We start from the raw sequence: 25,281 nt of genomic DNA on the forward strand, positions 1-25,281 counted from the left end.
ATTCCACTCCATTGCAATCTACTTCTTTTCATTCCACTCCATTACATTCCACTCCATTCCAATCCACTTAACTCCATTCCAATCCATTCCATTCCTTTCCTCTCGAATCCACATCACTCCACTCCTTTCATCTCCACTCCACTCCACACAATTGCACTTCCCTCCTTTCGATTCCATTCCATTCCCTTCCTCTTACTCCCCTCCATTCCACACCATTCCACTCCAGTCCTCTCCATTCCTCTCCATTCCACTCCATTCAATTTTATTCCATTTCATTCCACTCCATTGCATTCCCATCCACTTCATACCATTCCATGCCACTCCACTCCACTCCACTCCAATCTGCTTCAGTCAATTCCTATCCAATTGTCTCCATTCCCTTCCATTCCACTCCATTCCATTCATTTCCACTCCATTCCACTCCACTCCACTACTTTCCACTTCACTCCATTCAATTCCATTGCAGTCCATTCCGTTCCACTTCATTCCATTCCTCTCCATTCCAGTTCATTCCAATCCAATCCACTCCACTGCATTCCATTCCTCTCCATTCCACTCATCTCCCTTCCTTTCCACTCCACTCTACTCCACTCCATTCCGTGCCATTCCATTCCATTTTGTTCCATTCCATTCCACTCCACTAGACTCCACTCCACTCCTTTAGATTCCATAGTACTCCATTTCACTGCATTCCAATCCACACCACTGCGTTCCGTTGCATTCCCTTCCATTCCATTCGACTCCTCTCCATTCCACTCCACTCCACTCCACTCCATTCCAATCCATTGGATTCCATTTCACTCCATTCCATTCCATTCCACTCCATGCCACTCCACTCACCTCCACTCCCCTCCACTCCACTGCATTCTGTTCCATTCTATTCCATTCCAGTCCACTCTACTCCTTCCACTCCTGTCCACTCCATTCCATTCCACTCCACTGCACTCCACTACATTCCATTGCATTCCACTCCCTTCCACTCCACTCCACTCCATTGCAGTGCACTCCTCTCTATTCCACTCCACTCCATTCCATTCCATTCCATTGCCTTCCACTCCTTTCTATTCTGTTTCACTCCATTCCACTCTACTCCACTGTACTACATTCCCTTCCATTCCACTCCTTTGAAATCAGTTCTTTCCTTCCACAGAATCTCTCTCGGTCACTAAGGCTGGAGTGTAGTCACACAATCTCAGCTCACATTTCTCTTCTCCATTCCATTGCATTCCATTCCATCCCATTCCATTTCTTTCTATTTCACTCCACTCCACTGCATTCCATTCCACTGCATCCCATTCCATTCCACTCTGTTCCTCTTCACTCCACTGCATTCTACTCCTGTTCACTACATTAAATTCCATTTCACACCACTGCATTCCATTCCATTCTTTCGACACGATATCACTGTGTCAAACAGCCTGGAGAGCTTAGGCACAATCTCAGCTCACATTACATGTCAACTCTCTATTGAACTGCATTCTATTGCATTAAATTCCATTGCATCCCATTCCATTCCTTTGCTTTCCATTACATTCAATTCCATTCCATTCCACTCCTTTCCACTCCGCTCCACTCCAGTACGTTCCTTTACATCCGATTCCATTCCACGCCATTGCACTCCTCTCCACTCCACTGCACTGCACTCCACTCTACACCATCCCGTTACTTTCTGCTCCATTCCACAGCACTACACTCCTCACCACTCCACTCCACATCATTCCATTCCTTTACATCCGATTCCATTCCATTCCATTCCTCTCTATTCCACTGCACTCTACTTCAGTCCACTCGAATCCACCCAATTAAAAATTCTTTCCATTCCATTTCTTTCTTTCAAGAGTATCTCACTCTGTCACCCAGCGTGGAGGGCAGTGGCACAATCTCAGCTCACATATCATTTCATCATTCCATTACATTCCATTGCATTCCATTCCATTCCAGTGCACTCCACTCCACTCAATTCCACTCCACTCCACACCAATACGTTCCATTCCATTCCATTCCAATCCCTTCCATTCCACTCTGTTTTATCGACAGGATCTCCCTCTGTCACGCAGGCTCCAGCGCAGTGGCCAAATCACTGCACATATTTCTTCATTCCATTCGATTCAATTCCATTTCATTCCATAGGATTCCATTCCACTCCATTCTGTGCCATTCCACTCCACTCCATTCCTTTCCTCTCCTTTCCATTCCACTCCATTCCACTCTCCTCCACGACACTCCACTCCATTTCACTCCACTCCACTACACTCCTCTCCACACCACTCCACTCCACTCCATTCCATTCCATTCCATTCCATTCCATTCCATTCCGTTCCATTCCATTCCATTCCTTTTTTTCCACAGGATTTCATTCCGTCACAAAGGCTGGAGTGCAGTGGCACAATAACAGCTCACATTTCCTTTCAGCAGTCCATTGCATTCCATTCCAACCCAGTGCATTCCATTCTATTTCACTCCACGATACTCCACTCCACTCCGTTCCATTCCACTCCGTCCCATTCCATTCGTCTCCATTCGACTCCACTCCACTCCACTCCATTCCATTCAATTCCATTCCACTCCATTCCATTTCACTCTATTGCATTCCATTCCTTTCTATCCACAGGATATAACGTGTCACCCAGTCTGGAGTGCAGTGGCACAATCTCAGCTCACACTCCATGTCAACTTTCCATTGTATTCCATTCTATTACAATGGATTCCATTGCATTCCAAAACATTCCTCTACTGTCCACTCAATTCTATGCCATTCAACTCCGTTCCACTCCACTGCACTCCACTTCATTCCACTCAATCGCATTCCTTTCCACCCCATTCCACTATAATCCATTCCACCCGACACCACTCCATTTCATGCCATTACGTTCCATTTCATTCCATTCCTCCACATTCCACTCCACTAATGTCCACTCTGTTCCATTCCATTCCACTGCGTTCCATTCCATTCCTTTCTTTTGAGAGTATGACACTCAGTCACCCTGCCTAGAGCACATTGGTAAAATCTCAGCTCCCATTCCATGCCATCCCATTCCATTCCACTCCACTCCAGTCCACTCCATTCTGCTCTGCTCCATTCCAGTCCATTACACTGCACTCCATTCCCTTCCACTACACTCCAATCCACTCCACTCCACTCCACTACTATCCATTCCATTCCACTCCATTCCATGCCATTCCACTCCACTCCATTCCATTCCTTTCCGCTCCGCTCCACTCAATTCCATTCCACTCCACTTCACTCCAATCCATTCCACTCCTCTCCACTCCACTCCATTCCATTCTATTCCATTCCATTCCATTCTATTCCATTCCACTGCACTCCATTCCATTCCATTCCACTCCATTCCATTCCATTCCATTTAACTCCATTCCACTCCAGTCCACTAAATTCAATTTCACTCCGTTCCACTCCTTTCCACTTCATTCCATTCCACTCCATTCCACTCCAATCCATACGACTCCATCCCACTCCTTTCCATTCCTTTCCACTCCACTCCACTCCTATCAACTGCGTTTATCTCCACTCCCTTCCATTTCATTTCATTCCACTCCACTCCACTCCATTCCACTCCACTCCATTCCATTTGATTCAATTCCATTCCACTCCATTCCATTCCATTCCAGTCCGTTCGACACCATACCACTCTAATCCACTCTGCTCCATTCCACTCCATTCGACTCCATTCCACTCCATTACCTTCCACTCCATTCCACTCCTATTCACTCCATTCACTTCCACTCCACTCCACACCACGATATTCCATTCAACTGCACTCCACTTCACTCAATTCCATTCCACTCCACTCCCCTCCACTCCACTCCATTCCATTCCATTCCACTCCACTCTACTCCCATGCATTCCATTCCACTCCACTTATCGCCACTGCATTCCATTACACTCTACTCCATTCCATTCTATTCCATTCCATTCCACTCCACTACATTCCACTCCAATCCACCTCATATCATTCCATTCCATTCCACTCGGTTCCATTCCAAAGTACTCCATTGAAGTACATTCAGCTCCATTCCACTCCACTCCACACCACTCTACTCCACTCTACTCCTTTGCATTCCTTTCCAATCCACTCCATTGCATTCAATTCCACTCCATTCTATGCCAGTCCATTCCATTCCACTCCATTCCACTCTACTTCTTTCCACTCCATGCCATTACAGTCCACTGCATTCTATTTCATTCCACTCCATTCCCTTAAACTCCGCTCCATTCCATTTCATTCCATTCCATTTCACTCCATTGCATTCCATTCACTTCTTACGACAGGATATCACCATGTCACCCTGGCTGGAGTGCAGTGTCACAATCTCAGCTCATATTACATGTCAACTATACATTCCATTGCATTCTATTCCATTGCATTCCATTGCATTCTTTTAATTCCGTTGCATTCAATTCTATTCTTTCCATTGCATTCCATTCCTTTCCATTCCATTCCATTCCCCTCAATTCCATTCCATTCCACTCCATTCCAGTCCATTCCACTAAATTCCACTACACTACACTCAATTCTCGTCTATTGCACTCCATTCCATTCCACTCTGTTCCATTCCACTCCATTTGATTCCATTCCACTCCACTCCATTCCGCTGCACTCCATTCCATTCTGCTCCATTCCCCTCCTCTCCATTCTATCACATTCCACTCCACTCCACTCCATTCCATTCCACTCCATTTCACTCCACCCCACTACAAGTCATTCCACTCCATTCCATTCCATTCCATTCCATTCTATTCCACTCCATTCCTTTCCATTGCATTCCATTCCATTCCACTCTGGCCCACTCCATTCCACTCCACTCCTCTACGTTCCATTACATCCAATTCCATTCCACTGCATTCCTATCCTCTCCTCTCCAGTGCACTCCACTCCTGTCCATTCCACTCCTTTCCATTCCATTCTGCTCCATTCCACTGCAATGCACTCCACAGCACTCCACTGCATTTCATTCAATTCCCTCCCATCCCATTGCATTCTTCATTCCACTCTGCTCCAACTCACTCCATTCCACTCCACTCCACTCCGTTCCATTCCATTCTACGGCATTCCATTCCATTCCTTTATTTCGAGAATACCTCAGTCAGCCAGCCAGCCTGGAGTGCAGTGGCCCTATCCCTCCTCCCGCTCCGTTCCATTCCACTCCGCTCCGCTCCTTTCCTTTCCGTTCCATCCACTCCACTACTTTCCCTTACTTCCGATTCCATTCCACTCCATTGCACTCCTTTCCACTCTACTGCACTCCTCTCTACTCCATTTCTCTGCATCTGATTCCATTTCGCTCCATTCCATTGCACTCAACTCCACCCCACTCCAGTCTACTTCATTCCATTCCATTCCGTTCCATTATTCTCCATTCCACTCCAATCCACTTCACTTCACTCCACTCCACTAGAATGCACCCCATTGCATTCCATTCCATTCCACTGCATTCCATTCCATTCCTTTCTTTTGAGAGTATCACACTGTGTCACCCATCCTGGAGCGCAGTGGTACAATCTCAGCTTCCATTGCGTTCCATTCCATTCCATTCCATGAGACTCCTCTGCACTCCACTCCATTACATTCCACTTCACCCATCGTCACTCCACTCCACCCCTTTGCAATCCACTCCACTCCACTGCTTTCCACTGTGCTCCATTCCATGCCACTCCGTTCTATTCCTCACCACTCCAATCGACTCCACTCCACTGCATTCCACTCCCCTCCATTCCATTCAATTCCATGCCATTCCGATGTATTTCACTCCACTCCACTCCACTCAATTCCTCTCCATTACCCGCCTCTCAAATACATTCCACTCCAGTACACTCCATTCGATTACATTCCACTCCAGTCCACTCCACTCCTCTCCATTCCACTACATTCCATTCCATTTCGTTCCATTCCCCTCCCCTCCCTTCCATTCGTTTCCACACCATTCCACTCCACTCCATTCCATTCCAATCCACTCTAATCCACTCTACTCCACTCCTTTCCACTTCTTTTGATTCCTCTACTTTCAACTCCACTCCACTCCCTGCCACTCCAATACAATCCATTCCATTCCATATAATTCCACTCCCTTCCACTCTACCCCATCCACTGTATTCCAATCCACCGCTGTTAACTCCACTCTGCTCCCCTCCATTCCAATCCACTCCATTCTATTCTACTTCTCTCCATTCTATTCCTTTGCACTTCATTCCAATCTACTCCATTGCATTCCACTCCACTCCATTCCACTCCTTTAAGACCTTTGCACTCCATTCCATTCCTCTCCACTCCACTCCATTCCACTCCATTCCACTCAATTCCATTCCATTCCATTCCATACCCCTCCATTCCACTCTACTCCATTCCATGCCATTGCTTTCCACTTCACTCCACTCCACTACATGCCACTCCATTCCTCTCCATTCCATTCTGTTCCATTCCTTTCCACCCCACTCCACACCATTCCACTCCACTCCATTCCATTCCATTTCAGTCCACTCCACTCATCTCCACTCCAGTCCACTCCATTCCACTGCACTATACTCCATTTTATTCCACTCCCCTCCAGTCCACTGCACTCCAATCCTTTCCATTCAATTTCAATCCACTCCATTCCATTCCTTTCCACTAGATTCCTTTCCGTTCCATTCCATTCCACTCCATTCCACTCCTCTGCAACCCACTCCATTCTACTCCACTCCGTTCCACTCCATTCCATTCCACTCCATTCCAATCCACTCCTTTTCATTCCACTCCATTACCTTCCACTCCATTCCACTCCACTTAACTCCATTCCATTCCATTCCATTCCTTTCCTCTCGACTCCACATCACTCTACTCCTTTCATCTCCACTCCACTCCACACAATTGCACTTCCCTCCTTTCGATTCCATTCCATTCTCTTCCTCTTACTCCCCTCCATTCCACTCCACTCCACTCCATTCCTCTCCATTCCACTCCATTCAATTTTATTCCATTTCATTCCACTCCATTGCATTCCCATCCACTTCATTCCATTCCATGCCACTCCACTCCACTCCACTCCAATCTGCTTCAGTCAATTCCTATCCACTTGTCTCCATTCCCTTCCATTCCACTCCATTCCATTCATTTCCACTCCATTCCACTCCACTCCACTACTTTCCACTTCACTCCATTCAATTCCATTGCAGTCCATTCCGTTCCACTTCATTCCATTCCTCTCCATTCCAGTTCATTCCAATCCAATCCACTCCACTGCATTCCATTCCTCTCCATTCCACTCATCTCCCTTCCTTCCCACTCCACTCTACTCCACTCCTTTCCGTGCCATTCCATTCCATTTTGTTCCATTCCATTCCACTCCACTAGACTCCACTCCACTCCTTTAGATTTCATAGTACTCCATTTCACTGCATTCCAATCCACACCACTGCGTTCCGTTGCATTCCCTTCCATTCCATTCGACTCCTCTCCATTCCACTCCACTCCACTCCACTCCATTCCAATCCATTGGATTCCATTTCACTCCATTCCATTCCATTCCACTCCATGCCACTCCACTCACCTCCACTCCCCTCCACTCCACTGCATTCTGTTCCATTCTATTCCATTCCAGTCCACTCTACTCCTTCCACTCCTGTCCACTCCATTCCATTCCACTCCACTGCACTCCACTACATTCCATTGCATTCCACTCCCTTCCACTCCACTCCACTCCATTGCAGTGCACTCCTCTCTATTCCACTCCACTCCATTCCATTCCATTCCATTGCCTTCCACTCCATTCTATTCTGTTTCACTCCATTCCACTCTACTCCACTGTACTACATTCCCTTCCATTCCACTCCTTTGAAATCAGTTCTTTCCTTCCACAGAATCTCTCTCGGTCACTAAGGCTGGAGTGTAGTCACACAATCTCAGCTCACATTTCTCTTCTCCATTCCATTGCATTCCATTCCATCCCATTCCATTTCTTTCTATTTCACTCCACTCCACTGCATTCCATTCCACTGCATCCCATTCCATTCCACTCTGTTCCTCTTCACTCCACTCCATTCTACTCCTGTCCACTACATTCCATTCCATTTCACACCACTGCATTCCATTCCATTCTTTCGACACGATATCACTGTGTCAAACAGCCTGGAGAGCTTAGGCACACTCTCAGCTCACATTACATGTCAACTCTCTATTGAACTGCATTCTATTGCATTAAATTCCATTGCATCCCATTCCATTCCTTTGCTTTCCATTACATTCAATTCCATTCCATTCCACTCCTTTCCACTCCGCTCCACTCCAGTACGATCCTTTACATCCGATTCCATTCCACGCCATTGCACTCCTCTCCACTCCACTGCACTGCACTCCACTCTACACCATCCCGTTACTTTCTGCTCCATTCAACAGCACTACACTCCTCACCACTCCACTCCACATCATTCCATTCCTTTACATCTGATTCCATTCCATTCCATTCCTCTCTATTCCACTGCACTCTACTTCAGTCCACTCGAATCCACCCAATTAAAAATTCTTTCCATTCCATTTCTTTCTTTCAAGAGTATCTCACTCTGTCACCCAGCGTGGAGGGCAGTGGCACAATCTCAGCTCACATATCATTTCATCATTCCATTACATTCCATTGCATTCCATTCCATTCCAGTGCACTCCACTCCACTCAATTCCACTCCACTCCACTCCAATACGTTCCATTCCATTCCATTCCAATCCCTTCCATTCCACTCTGTTTTATCGACAGGATCTCCCTCTGTCACGCAGGCTCCAGCGCAGTGGCCAAATCACTGCACATATTTCTTCATTCCATTCGATTCAATTCCATTTCATTCCATTGGATTCCATTCCACTCCACTCCGTTCCATTCCACTCCACTCCATTCCTTTCCTCTCCATTCCATTCCACTCCATTCCACTCTCCTCCACGACACTCCACTCCATTTCACTACACTCCACTACACTCCTCTCCACACCACTCCACTCCACTCCATTCCATTCCATTCCATTCCATTCCATTCCATTCCATTCCATTCCTTTCTTTCCACAGGATTTCATTCCGTCACAAACGCTGGAGTGCAGTTCAACAATAACAGCTCACATTTCCTTTCAGCAGTCCATTGCATTCCATTCCAACCCAGTGCATTCCATTCTATTTCACTCCACGATACTCCACTCCACTCCACTCCCTTCCATTCCACTCCGTCCCATTCCATTCGTCTCCATTCGACTCCACTCCACTCCACTCCATTCCATTCAATTCCATTCCACTCCATTCCATTTCACTCTATTGCATTCCATTCCTTTCTATCCACAGGATATAACGTGTCACCCAGTCTGGAGTGCAGTGGCACAATCTCAGCTCACACTCCATGTCAACTTTCCATTGTATTCCATTCTATTACAATGGATTCCATTGCATTCCAAAACATTCCTCTACTGTCCACTCAATTCTATGCCATTCAACTCTGTTCCACTCCACTGCACTCCACTTCATTCCACTCCATCGCATTCCTTTCCACCCCATTCCACTATAATCCATTCCACCCCACACCACTCCATTTCATGCCATTACGTTCCATTTCATTCCATTCCTCCACATTCCACTCCACTAATGTCCACTCTGTTCCATTCCATTCCACTGTGTTCCATTCCATTCCTTTCTTTTGAGAGTATGACACTCAGTCACCCTGCCTAGAGCACATTGGTAAAATCTCAGCTCCCATTCCATGCCATCCCATTCCATTCCACTCCACTCCAGTCCACTCCATTCTGCTCTGCTCCATTCCAGTCCATTACACTGCACTCCATTCCCTTCCACTACACTCCAATCCACTCCACTCCACTCCACTACTATCCATTCCATTCCACTCCATTCCATGCCATTCCACTCCACTCCATTCCATTCCTTTCCTGTCCGCTCCACTCCATTCCATTCCACTCCACTTCACTCCAATCCATTCCACTCCTCTCCACTCCACTCCATTCCATTCTATTCCATTCCATTCCATTCTATTCCATTCCACTCCACTCCATTCCATTCCATTCCACTCCATTCCATTCCATTCCATTTAACTCCATTCCACTCCAGTCCACTAAATTCAATTTCACTCCGTTCCACTCCTTTCCACTTCATTCCATTCCACTCCATTCCACTCCAATCCATACGAATCCATCCCACTCCTTTCCATTCCTTTCCACTCCACTCCACTCCAATCAACTGCGTTTCTCTCCACTCCCTTCCATTTCATTTCATTCCACTCCACTCCACTCCACTCCATTCCACTCCACTCCATTCCATTTGATTCAATTCCATTCCACTCCATTCCATTCCATTCCAGTCCGTTCGACAGCATTCCACTCTAATCCACTCTGCTCCTTTCCACTCCATTCGACTCCATACCACTCCATTACCTTCCACTCCATTCCACTCCTATTCACTCCATTCACTTCCACTCCACTCCACACCACGATATTCCATTCAACTGCACTCCACTTCACTCAATTCCATTCCACTGCACTCCCCTCCACTCCACTCCATTCCATTCCATTCCACTCCACTCTACTCCAATGCACTCCATTCCACTCCACTTATCGCCACTGCATTCCATTACACTCTACTCCATTCCATTCTATTCCATTCCATTCCACTCCACTACATTCCACTCCAATCCACCTCATATCATTCCATTCCATTCCACTCCGTTCCATTCCATTGTACTCCATTGAAGTACATTCAGCTCCATTCCACTCCACTCCACACCACTCTACTCCACTCTACTCCTTTGCATTCCTTTCCAATCCACTCCATTGCATTCAATTCCACTCCATTCTATGCCAGTCCATTCCATTCCACTCCATTCCACTCTACTTCTTTCCACTCCATGCCATTACAGTCCACTGCATTCTATTTCATTCCACTCCATTCCCTTCCACTCCGCTCCATTCCATTTCATTCCATTCCATTTCACTCCATTGCATTCCATTCACTTCTTACGACAGGATATCACCATGTCACCCTGGCTGGAGTGCAGTGTCACAATCTCAGCTCATATTACATGTCAACTATACATTCCATTGCATTCTATTCCATTGCATTCCATTGCATTCTTTTAATTCCGTTGCATTCAATTCTGTTCTTTCCATTGCATTCCATTCCTTTCCATTCCATTCCATTCCCCTCAATTCCATTCCATTCCACTCCATTCCAGTCCATTCCACTAAATACCACTACACTACACTCAATTCTAGTCTATTGCACTCCATTCCATTCCACTCTGTTCCATTCCACTCCATTTGATTCCATTCCACTCCACTCCATTCCGCTGCACTCCATTCCATTCTGCTCCATTCCCCTCCTCTCCATTCTATCACATTCCACTCCACTCCACTCCATTCCATTCCACTCCATTTCACTCCACCCCACTACAAGTCATTCCACTCCATTCCATTCCATTCCATTCCATTCTATTCCACTCCATTCCTTTCCATTGCATTCCATTCCATTCCACTCTGGCCCACTCCATTCCACTCCACTCCTCTACGTTCCATTACATCCAATTCCATTCCACTGCATTCCTATCCTCTCCTCTCCAGTGCACTCCACTCCTGTCCATTCCACTCCTTTCCATTCCATTCTGCTCCATTCCACTGCAATGCACTCCACAGCACTCCACTGCATTTCATTCAATTCCCTTCCATCCCATTGCATTCTTCATTCCACTCTGCTCCAACTCACTCCATTCCACTCCACTCCACTCCGTTCCATTCCATTCTACGGCATTCCATTCCATTCCTTTATTGCGAGAATACCTCAGTCAGCCAGCCAGCCTGGAGTGCAGTGGCCCCATCCCACCTCCCGCTCCGTTCCATTCCACTCCGCTCCGCTCCTTTCCTTTCCGTTCCATCCACTCCACTACTTTCCATTACTTCCGATTCCATTCCACTCCATTGCACTCCTTTCCACTCTACTGCACTCCTCTCTACTCCATTTCTCTGCATCTGATTCCATTTCGCTCCATTCCATTGCACTCAACTCCACCCCACTCCAGTCTACTTCATTCCATTCCATTCCGTTCCATTCCTCTCCATTCCACTCCAATCCACTTCACTTCACTCCACTCCACTCCAATGCACCCCATTGCATTCCATTCCATTCCACTGCATTCCATTCCATTCCTTTCTTTTGAGAGTATCACACTGTGTCACCCATCCTGGAGCGCAGTGGTACAATCTCAGCTTCCATTGCGTTCCATTCCATTCCATTCCATGAGACTCCTCTGCACTCCACTCCATTACATTCCACTTCACCCATCGTCACTCCACTCCACCCCTTTCCAATATACTCCACTCCATTGCATTCCACTGTGCTCCATTCCATGCCACTCCGTTCTATTCCTCACCACTCCAATCGACTCCACTCCACTGCATTCCACTCCCCTCCATTCCATTCAATTCCGTGCCATTCCGATGTATTTCACTCCACTCCACTCCACTCAATTCCTCTCCATTACCCGCCTCTCAAATACATTCCACTCCAGTACACTCCATTCGACTACATTCCACTCCAGTCCACTCCACTTCTCTCCATTCCACTACATTCCATTCCATTTCGTTCCATTCCACTCCCCTCCCTTCCATTCGTTTCCACACCATTCCACTCCACTCCATTCCATTCCAATCCACTCTAATCCACTCTGCTCCACTCCTTTCCACTTCTTTCGATTCCTCTACTTTCAACTCCACTCCACTCCCTGCCACTCCAATCCAATCCATTCCATTCCATATAATTCCACTCCCTTCCACTCTACCCCATCCACTGTATTCCAATCCAACGCTGTTAACTCCACTCTGCTCCCCTCCATTCCAATCCACTCCATTCTATTCTACTTCTCTCCATTCTATTCCTTTGCACTTCATTCCAATCTACTCCATTGCATTCCACTCCACTCCATTCCACTCCTTTAAGACCTTTGCACTCCATTCCATTCCTCTCCACTCCACTCCATTCCACTCCATTCCACTCAATTCCATTCCATTCCATTCCATACCCCTCCATTCCACTCTACTCCATTCCATGCCATTGCTTTCCACTTCACTCCACTCCACTACATGCCACTCCATTCCTCTCCATTCCATTCTGTTCCATTCCTTTCCACCCCACTCCACACCATTCCACTCCACTCCATTCCATTCCATTTCAGTCCACTCCACACATCTCCACTCCAGTCCACTCCATTCCACTGCACTATACTCCATTTTATTCCACTCCCCTCCAGTCCACTGCACTCCAATCCTTTCCATTCAATCTCAATCCACGCCATTCCATTCCTTTCCACTACATTCCTTTCCGTTCCATTCCATTCCACTCCATTCCACTCCTCTGCAACCCACTCCATTCTACTCCACTCCGTTCGACTCCATTCCATTCCACTCCATTGCAATCTACTTCTTTTCATTCCACTCCATTACCTTCCACTCCATTCCAATCCACTTAACTCCATTCCAATCCATTCCATTCCTTTCCTCTCGAATCCACATCACTCCACTCCTTTCATCTCCACTCCACTCCACACAATTGCACTTCCCTCCTTTCGATTCCATTCCACTCCCTTCCTCTTACTCCCCTCCATTCCACTCCACTCCACTCCATTCCTCTCCATTCCACTCCATTCAATTTTATTTCATTTCATTCCACTCCATTGCATTCCCATCCACTTCATACCATTCCATGCCACTCCACTCCACTCCACTCCAATCTGCTTCAGTCAATTCCTATCCAATTGTCTCCATTCCCTTCCATTCCACTCCATTCCATTCATTTCCACTCCATTCCACTCCACTCCACTACTTTCCACTTCACTCCATTCAATTCCATTGCAGTCCATTCCGTTCCACTTCATTCCATTCCTCTCCATTCCAGTTCATTCCAATCCAATCCACTCCACTGCATTCCATTCCTCTCCATTCCACTCATCTCCCTTCCTTTCCACTCCACTCTACTCCACTCCATTCCGTGCCATTCCATTCCATTTTGTTCCATTCCATTCCACTCCACTAGACTCCACTCCACTCCTTTAGATTCCATAGTACTCCATTTCACTGCATTCCAATCCACACCACTGCGTTCCGTTGCATTCCCTTCCATTCCATTCGACTCCTCTCCATTCCACTCCACTCCACTCCACTCCATTCCAATCCATTGGATTCCATTTCACTCCATTCCATTCCATTCCACTCCATGCCACTCCACTCACCTCCACTCCCCTCCACTCCACTGCATTCTGTTCCATTCTATTCCTTTCCAGTCCACTCTACTCCTTCCACTCCTGTCCACTCCATTCCATTCCACTCCACTGCACTCCACTACATTCCATTGCATTCCACTCCCTTCCACTCCACTCCACTCCATTGCAGTGCACTCCTCTCTATTCCACTCCACTCCATTCCATTCCATTCCATTGCCTTCCACTCCATTCTATTCTGTTTCACTCCATTCCACTCTACTCCACTGTACTACATTCCCTTCCATTCCACTCCTTTGAAATCAGTTCTTTCCTTCCACAGAATCTCTCTCAGTCACTAAGGCTGGAGTGTAGTCACACAATCTCAGCTCACATTTCTGTTCTCCATTCCATTGCATTCCATTCCATCCCATTCCATTTCTTTCTATTTCACTCCACTCCACTGCATTCCATTCCACTGCATCCCATTCCATTCCACTCTGTTCCTCTTCACTCCACTCCATTCTACTCCTGTCCACCACATTCCATTCCATTTCACACCACTGCATTCCATTCCATTCTTTCGACACGATATCACTGTGTCAAACAGCCTGGAGAGCTTAGGCACAATCTCAGCTCACATTACATGTCAACTCTCTATTGAACTGCATTCTATTGCATTAAATTCCATTGCATCCCATTCCATTCCTTTGCTTTCCATTACATTCAATTCCATTCCATTCCACTCCTTTCCACTCCGCTCCACTCCAGTACGTTCCTTTACCTCCGATTCCATTCCACGCCATTGCACTCCTCTCCACTTCACTGCACTGCACTCCACTCTACACCATCCCGTTACGTTCTGCTCCATTCCACAGCACTACACTCCTCACCACTCCACTCCACATCATTCCATTCCTTTACATCCGATTCCATTCCATTCCATTCCTCTCTATTCCACTGCACTCTACTTCAGTCCACTAGAATCCACCCAATTAAAAATTCTTTCCATTCCATTTCTTTCTTTGAAGAGTATCTCACTCTGTCACCCAGCGTGGAGGGCAGTGGCACAATCTCAGCTCACATATCATTTCATCATTCCATTACATTCCATTGCATTCCATTCCATTCCAGTGCACTCCACTCCACTCAATTCCACTCCACTCCACTCCAATACGTTCCATTCCATTCCATTCCAATCCCTTCCATTCCACACTGTTTTATCGACAGGATCTCCCTCTCTCAGACAGGCTCCAGCGCAGTGGCCAAATCACTGCACATATTTCTTCATTCCATTCGATCCAATTCCATTTCATTCCATTGGATTCCATTCCACTCCACTCCGTTCCATTCCACTCCACTCCGTTCCATTCCTCTCCATTCCATTCCACTCCATTCCACTCTCCTCCACGACACTCCACTCCATTTCACTCCACTCCACTACACTCCTCTCCACACCACTCCACTCCACTCCATTCCATTCCATTCCATTCCATTCCATTCCATTCCATTCCATTCCATTCCATTCCATTCCATTCCTCTTTTTCCACAGGATTTCATTCCGTCACAAAGGCTGGAGTGCAGTGGAACAATAACAGCTCACATTTCCTTTCAGCAGTCCATTGCATTCCATTCCAACCCAGTGCATTCCATTCTATTTCACTCCACGATACTCCACTCCACTCCGTTCCATTCCACTCCGTCCCATTCCATTCGTCTCCATTCAACTCCACTCCACTCCACTCCATTCCATTCAATTCCATTCCACTCTATTCCATTTCACTCTATTGCATTCCATTCCTTTCTATCCACAGGATATAACGTGTCACCCAGTCTGGAGTGCAGTGGCACAATCTCAGCTCACACTCCATGTCAACTTTCCATTGTATTCCATTCTATTACAATGGATTCCATTGCATTCCAAAACATTCCTCTACTGTCCACTCAATTCTATGCCATTCAACTCCGTTCCACTCCACTGCACTCCACTTCATTCCACTCCATCGCATTCCTTTCCACCCCATTCCACTATAATCCATTCCACCCCACACCACTCCATTTCATGAAATTACGTTCCATTTCATTCCATTCCTCCACATTCCACTCCACTAATGTCCACTCTGTTCCATTCCATTCCACTGCGTTCCATTCCATTCCTTTCTTTTGAGAGTATGACACTCAGTCACCCTGCCTAGAGCACATTGGTAAAATTTCAGCTCCCATTCCATGCCATCCCATTCCATTCCACTCCACTCCAGTCCACTCCATTCTGCTCTGCTCCATTCCAGTCCATTACACTGCACTCCATTCCCTTCCACTCCACTCCAATCCACTCCACTCCACTCCACTACTATCCATTCCATTCCACTCCATTCCATGCCATTCCACTCCACTCCATTCCATTCCTTTCCTCTCCGCTCCACTCCATTCCATTCCACTCCACTTCACTCCAATCCATTCCACTCCTCTCCACTCCACTCCATTCCATTCTATTCCATTCCATTCCATTCTATTCCATTCCACTCCACTCCATTCCATTCCATTCCACTCCATTCCATTCCATTCCATTTAACTCCATTCCACTCCAGTCCACTAAATTCAATTTCACTCCGTTCCACTCCTTTCCACTTCATTCCATTCCACTCCATTCCACTCCAATCCATACGAATCCATCCCACTCCTTTCCATTCCTTTCCACTCCACTCCACTCCAATCAACTGCGTTTCTCTCCACTCCCTTCCATTTCATTTCATTCCACTCCACTCCACTCCACTCCATTCCACTCCACTCCATTCCATTTGATTCAATTCCATTCCACTCCATTCCATTCCATTCCAGTCCGTTCGACACCATTCCACTCTAATCCACTCTGCTCCATTCCACTGCATTCGACTCCATTCCACTCCATTACCTTCCACTCCATTCCACTCCTATTCACTCCATTCACTTCCACTCCACTCCACTCCACGATATTCCATTCAACTGCACTCCACTTCACTCAAATCCATTCCACTCCACTCCCCTCCACTCCACTCCATTCCATTCCATTCCACTCCACTCTACTCCAATGCATTCCATTCCACTCCACTTATCGCCACTGCATTCCATTACACTCTACTCCATTCCATTCTATTCCATTCCATTCCACTCCACTACATTCCACTCCAATCCACCTCATATCATTCCATTCCATTCCACTCCGTTCCATTCCATTGTACTCCATTGAAGTACATTCAGCTCCATTCCACTCCACTCCACACCACTCTACTCCACTCTACTCCTTTGCATTCCTTTCCAATCCACTCCATTGCATTCAATTCCACTCCATTCTATGCCAGTCCATTCCATTCCACTCCATTCCACTCTACTTCTTTCTACTCCATGCCATTACAGTCCACTGCATTCTATTTCATTCCACTCCATTCCCTTCCACTCCGCTCCATTCCATTTCATTCCATTCCATTTGACTCCATTGCATTCCATTCACTTCTTACGACAGGATATCCCCATGTCACCCTGGCTGGAGTGCAGTGTCACAATCTCAGCTCATATTACATGTCAACTATACATTCCATTGCATTCTATTCCATTGCATTCCATTGCATTCTTTTAATTCCGTTGCATTCAATTCTATTCTTTCCATTGCATTCCATTCCTTTCCATTCCATTCCATTCCCCTCAATTCCATTCCATTCCACTCCATTCCAGTCCATTCCACTAAATTCCACTACACTACACTCAATTCTAGTCTATTGCACTCCATTCCATTCCACTCTGTTCCATTCCACTCCATTTGATTCCATTCCACTCCACTCCATTCCGCTGCACTCCATTCCATTCTGCTCCATTCCCCTCCTCTCCATTCTATCACATTCCACTCCACTCCACTCCATTCCATTCCACTCCATTTCACTCCACCCCACTACAAGTCATTCCACTCCATTCCATTCCATTCCATTCCATTCTATTCCACTCCATTCCTTTCCATTGCATTCCATTCCATTCCACTCTGGCCCACTCCATTCCACTCCACTCCTCTACGTTCCATTACATCCAATTCCATTCCACTGCATTCCTATCCTCTCCTCTCCAGTGCACTCCACTCCTGTCCATTCCACTCCTTTCCATTCCATTCTGCTCCATTCCACTGCAATGCACTCCACTGCACTCCACTGCATTTCATTCAATTCCCTTCCATCCCATTGCATTCTTCATTCCACTCTGCTCCAACTCACTCCATTCCACTCCACTCCACTCCGTTCCATTCCATTCTACGGCATTCCATTCCATTCCTTTATTGCGAGAATACCTCAGTCAGCCAGCCAGCCTGGAGTGCAGTGGCCCCATCCCACCTCCCGCTCCGTTCCATTCCACTCCGCTCCGCTCCTTTCCTTTCCGTTCCATCCACACCACTACTTTCCATTACTTCCGATTCCATTCCACTCCATTGCACTCCTTTCCACTCTACTGCACTCCTCTCTACTCCATTTCTCTGCATCTGATTCCATTTCGCTCCATTCCATTGCACTCAACTCCACCCCACTCCAGTCTACTTCATTCCATTCCATTCCGTTCCATTCCTCTCCATTCCACTCCAATCCACTTCACTTCACTCCACTCCACTAGAATGCACCCCATTGCATTCCATTCCATTCCACTGCATTCCATTCCATTCCTTTCTTTTGAGAGTATCACACTGTGTCACCCATCCTGGAGCGCAGTGGTACAATCTCAGCTTCCATTGCGTTCCATTCCATTCCATTCCATGAGACTCCTCTGCACTCCACTCCATTACATTCCACTTCACCCATCGTCACTCCACTCCACCCCTTTCCAATCCACTCCACTCCATTGCTTTCCACTGTGCTCCATTCCATGCCACTCCGTTCTATTCCTCACCACTCCAATCGACTCCACTCCACTGCATTCCACTCCCCTCCATTCCATTCAATTCCGTGCCATTCCGATGTATTTCACTCCACTCCACTCCACTCAATTCCTCTCCATTACCCGCCTCTCAAATACATTCCACTCCAGTACACTCCATTCGATTACATTCCACTCCAGTCCACTCCACTCCTCTCCATTCCACTACATTCCATTCCATTTCGTTCCATTCCACTCCCCTCCCTTCCATTCGTTTCCACACCATTCCACTCCACTCCATTCCATTCCAATCCACTCTAATCCACTCTGCTCCACTCCTTTCCACTTCTTTCGATTCCTCTACTTTCAACTCCACTCCACTCCCTGCCACTCCAATCCAATCCATTCCATTCCATATAATTCCACTCCCTTCCACTCTACCCCATCCACTGTATTCCAATCCACCGCTGTTAACTCCACTCTGCTCCCCTCCATTCCAATCCACTCCATTCTATTCTACTTCTCTCCATTCTATTCCTTTGCACTTCATTCCAATCTACTCCATTGCATTCCACTCCACTCCATTCCACTCCTTTAAGACCTTTGCACTCCATTCCATTCCTCTCCACTCCACTCCATTCCACTCCATTCCACTCAATTCCATTCCATTCCATTCCATACCCCTCCATTCCACTCTACTCCATTCCATGCCATTGCTTTCCACTTCACTCCACTCCACTACATGCCACTCCATTCCTCTCCATTCCATTCTGTTCCATTCCTTTCCACCCCACTCCACACCATTCCACTCCACTCCATTCCATTCCATTTCAGTCCACTCCACTCATCTCCACTCCAGTCCACTCCATTCCACTGCACTATACTCCATTTTATTCCACTCCCCTCCAGTCCACTGCACTCCAATCCTTTCCATTCAGTTTCAATCCACTCCATTCCATTCCTTTCCACTAGATTCCTTTCCGTTCCATTCCATTCCACTCCATTCCACTCCTCTGCAACCCACTCCATTCTACTCCACTCCGTTCCACTCCATTCCATTCCACTCCATTCCAATCCACTCCTTTTCATTCCACTCCATTACCTTCCACTCCATTCCACTCCACTTAACTCCATTCCATTCCATTCCATTCCTTTCCTCTCGACTCCACATCACTCTACTCCTTTCATCTCCACTCCACTCCACACAATTGCACTTCCCTCCTTTCGATTCCATTCCATTCTCTTCCTCTTACTCCCCTCCATTCCACTCCACTCCACTCCATTCCTCTCCATTCCACTCCATTCAATTTTATTCCATTTCATTCCACTCCATTGCATTCCCATCCACTTCATTCCATTCCATGCCACTCCACTCCACTCCACTCCAATCTGCTTCAGTCAATTCCTATCCACTTGTCTCCATTCCCTTCCATTCCACTCCATTCCATTCATTTCCACTCCATTCCACTCCACTCCACTACTTTCCACTTCACTCCATTCAATTCCATTGCAGTCCATTCCGTTCCACTTCATTCCATTCCTCTCCATTCCAGTTCATTCCAATCCAATCCACTCCACTGCATTCCATTCCTCTCCATTCCACTCATCTCCCTTCCTTCCCACTCCACTCTACTCCACTCCTTTCCGTGCCATTCCATTCCATTTTGTTCCATTCCATTCCACTCCACTAGACTCCACTCCACTCCTTTAGATTTCATAGTACTCCATTTCACTGCATTCCAATCCACACCACTGCGTTCCGTTGCATTCCCTTCCATTCCATTCGACTCCTCTCCATTCCACTCCACTCCACTCCACTCCATTCCAATCCATTGGATTCCATTTCACTCCATTCCATTCCATTCCACTCCATGCCACTCCACTCACCTCCACTCCCCTCCACTCCACTGCATTCTGTTCCATTCTATTCCATTCCAGTCCACTCTACTCCTTCCACTCCTGTCCACTCCATTCCATTCCACTCCACTGCACTCCACTACATTCCATTGCATTCCACTCCCTTCCACTCCACTCCACTCCATTGCAGTGCACTCCTCTCTATTCCACTCCACTCCATTCCATTCCATTCCATTGCCTTCCACTCCATTCTATTCTGTTTCACTCCATTCCACTCTACTCCACTGTACTACATTCCCTTCCATTCCACTCCTTTGAAATCAGTTCTTTCCTTCCACAGAATCTCTCTCGGTCACTAAGGCTGGAGTGTAGTCACACAATCTCAGCTCACATTTCTCTTCTCCATTCCATTGCATTCCATTCCATCCCATTCCATTTCTTTCTATTTCACTCCACTCCACTGCATTCCATTCCACTGCATCCCATTCCATTCCACTCTGTTCCTCTTCACTCCACTCCATTCTACTCCTGTCCACTACATTCCATTCCATTTCACACCACTGCATTCCATTCCATTCTTTCGACACGATATCACTGTGTCAAACAGCCTGGAGAGCTTAGGCACACTCTCAGCTCACATTACATGTCAACTCTCTATTGAACTGCATTCTATTGCATTAAATTCCATTGCATCCCATTCCATTCCTTTGCTTTCCATTACATTCAATTCCATTCCATTCCACTCCTTTCCACTCCGCTCCACTCCAGTACGTTCCTTTACATCCGATTCCATTCCACGCCATTGCACTCCTCTCCACTCCACTGCACTGCACTCCACTCCACACCATCCCGTTACTTTCTGCTCCATTCCACAGCACTACACTCCTCACCACTCCACTCCACATCATTCCATTCCTTTACATCCGATTCCATTCCATTCCATTCCTCTCTATTCCACTGCACTCTACTTCAGTCCATCCACTCGAATCCACCCAATTAAAAATTCTTTCCATTCCATTTCTTTCTTTCAAGAGTATCTCACTCTGTCACCCAGCGTGGAGGGCAGTGGCACAATCTCAGCTCACATATCATTTCATCATTCCATTACATTCCATTGCATTCCATTCCATTCCAGTGCACTCCACTCCACTCAATTCCACTCCACTCCACTCCAATACGTTCCATTCCATTCCATTCCAATCCCTTCCATTCCACTCTGTTTTATCGACAGGATCTCCCTCTGTCACGCAGGCTCCAGCGCAGTGGCCAAATCACTGCACATATTTCTTCATTCCATTCGATTCAATTCCATTTCATTCCATTGGATTCCATTCCACTCCACTCCGTTCCATTCCACTCCACTCCATTCCTTTCCTCTCCATTCCATTCCACTCCATTCCACTCTCCTCCACGACACTCCACTCCATTTCACTCCACTCCACTACACTCCTCTCCACACCACTCCACTCCACTCCATTCCATTCCATTCCATTCCATTCCTTTTTTTCCACAGGATTTCATTCCGTCACAAAGGCTGGAGTGCAGTGGAACAATAACAGCTCACATTTCCTTTCAGCAGTCCATTGCATTCCATTCCAACCCAGTGCATTCCATTCTATTTCACTCCACGATACTCCACTCCACTCCGTTCCATTCCACTCCGTCCCATTCCATTCGTCTCCATTCGACTCCACTCCACTCCACTCCATTCCATTCAATTCCATTCCACTCCATTCCATTTCACTCTATTGCATTCCATTCCTTTCTATCCACAGGATATAACGTGTCACCCAGTCTGGAGTGCAGTGGCACAATCTCAGCTCACACTCCATGTCAACTTTCCATTGTATTCCATTCTATTACAATGGATTCCATTGCATTCCAAAACATTCCTCTACTGTCCACTCAATTCTATGCCATTCAACTCCGTTCCACTCCACTGCACTCCACTTCATTCCACTCAATCGCATTCCTTTCCACCCCATTCCACTATAATCCATTCCACCCGACACCACTCCATTTCATGCCATTACGTTCCATTTCATTCCATTCCTCCACATTCCACTCCACTAATGTCCACTCTGTTCCATTCCATTCCACTGCGTTCCATTCCATTCCTTTCTTTTGAGAGTATGACACTCAGTCACCCTGCCTAGAGCACATTGGTAAAATCTCAGCTCCCATTCCATGCCATCCCATTCCATTCCACTCCACTCCAGTCCACTCCATTCTGCTCTGCTCCATTCCAGTCCATTACACTGCACTCCATTCCCTTCCACTACACTCCAATCCACTCCACTCCACTCCACTACTATCCATTCCATTCCACTCCATTCCATGCCATTCCACTCCACTCCATTCCATTCCTTTCCTCTCCGCTCCACTCAATTCCATTCCACTCCACTTCACTCCAATCCATTCCACTCCTCTCCACTCCACTCCATTCCATTCTATTCCATTCCATTCCATTCTATTCCATTCCACTGCACTCCATTCCATTCCATTCCACTCCATTCCATTCCATTCCATTTAACTCCATTCCACTCCAGTCCACTAAATTCAATTTCACTCCGTTCCACTCCTTTCCACTTCATTCCATTCCACTCCATTCCACTCCAATCCATACGACTCCATCCCACTCCTTTCCATTCCTTTCCACTCCACTCCACTCCTATCAACTGCGTTTCTCTCCACTCCCTTCCATTTCATTTCATTCCACTCCACTCCACTCCATTCCACTCCACTCCATTCCATTTGATTCAATTCCATTCCACTCCATTCCATTCCATTCCAGTCCGTTCGACACCATACCACTCTAATCCACTCTGCTCCATTCCACTCCATTCGACTCCATTCCACTCCATTACCTTCCACTCCATTCCACTCCTATTCACTCCATTCACTTCCACTCCACTCCACACCACGATATTCCATTCAACTGCACTCCACTTCACTCAATTCCATTCCACTCCACTCCCCTCCACTCCACTCCATTCCATTCCATTCCACTCCACTCTACTCCCATGCATTCCATTCCACTCCACTTATCGCCACTGCATTCCATTACACTCTACTCCATTCCATTCTATTCCATTCCATTCCACTCCACTACATTCCACTCCAATCCACCTCATATCATTCCATTCCATTCCACTCGGTTCCATTCCAAAGTACTCCATTGAAGTACATTCAGCTCCATTCCACTCCACTCCACACCACTCTACTCCACTCTACTCCTTTGCATTCCTTTCCAATCCACTCCATTGCATTCAATTCCACTCCATTCTATGCCAGTCCATTCCATTCCACTCCATTCCACTCTACTTCTTTCCACTCCATGCCATTACAGTCCACTGCATTCTATTTCATTCCACTCCATTCCCTTCCACTCCGCTCCATTCCATTTCATTCCATTCCATTTCACTCCATTGCATTCCATTCACTTCTTACGACAGGATATCACCATGTCACCCTGGCTGGAGTGCAGTGTCACAATCTCAGCTCATATTACATGTCAACTATACATTCCATTGCATTCTATTCCATTGCATTCCATTGCATTCTTTTAATTCCGTTGCATTCAATTCTATTCTTTCCATTGCATTCCATTCCTTTCCATTCCATTCCATTCCCCTCAATTCCATTCCATTCCACTCCATTCCAGTCCATTCCACTAAATTCCACTACACTACACTCAATTCTCGTCTATTGCACTCCATTCCATTCCACTCTGTTCCATTCCACTCCATTTGATTCCATTCCACTCCACTCCATTCCGCTGCACTCCATTCCATTCTGCTCCATTCCCCTCCTCTCCATTCTATCACATTCCACTCCACTCCACTCCATTCCATTCCACTCCATTTCACTCCACCCCACTACAAGTCATTCCACTCCATTCCATTCCATTCCATTCCATTCTATTCCACTCCATTCCTTTCCATTGCATTCCATTCCATTCCACTCTGGCCCACTCCATTCCACTCCACTCCTCTACGTTCCATTACATCCAATTCCATTCCACTGCATTCCTATCCTCTCCTCTCCAGTGCACTCCACTCCTGTCCATTCCACTCCTTTCCATTCCATTCTGCTCCATTCCACTGCAATGCACTCCACAGCACTCCACTGCATTTCATTCAATTCCCTCCCATCCCATTGCATTCTTCATTCCACTCTGCTCCAACTCACTCCATTCCACTCCACTCCACTCCGTTCCATTCCATTCTACGGCATTCCATTCCATTCCTTTATTTCGAGAATACCTCAGTCAGCCAGCCAGCCTGGAGTGCAGTGGCCCTATCCCTCCTCCCGCTCCGTTCCATTCCACTCCGCTCCGCT

Source organism: Pongo abelii, chromosome Y (genome assembly GCF_028885655.2).
Source record: "Pongo abelii isolate AG06213 chromosome Y, NHGRI_mPonAbe1-v2.0_pri, whole genome shotgun sequence".
NCBI classification, from domain to species: Eukaryota; Metazoa; Chordata; class Mammalia; order Primates; family Hominidae; genus Pongo; species Pongo abelii.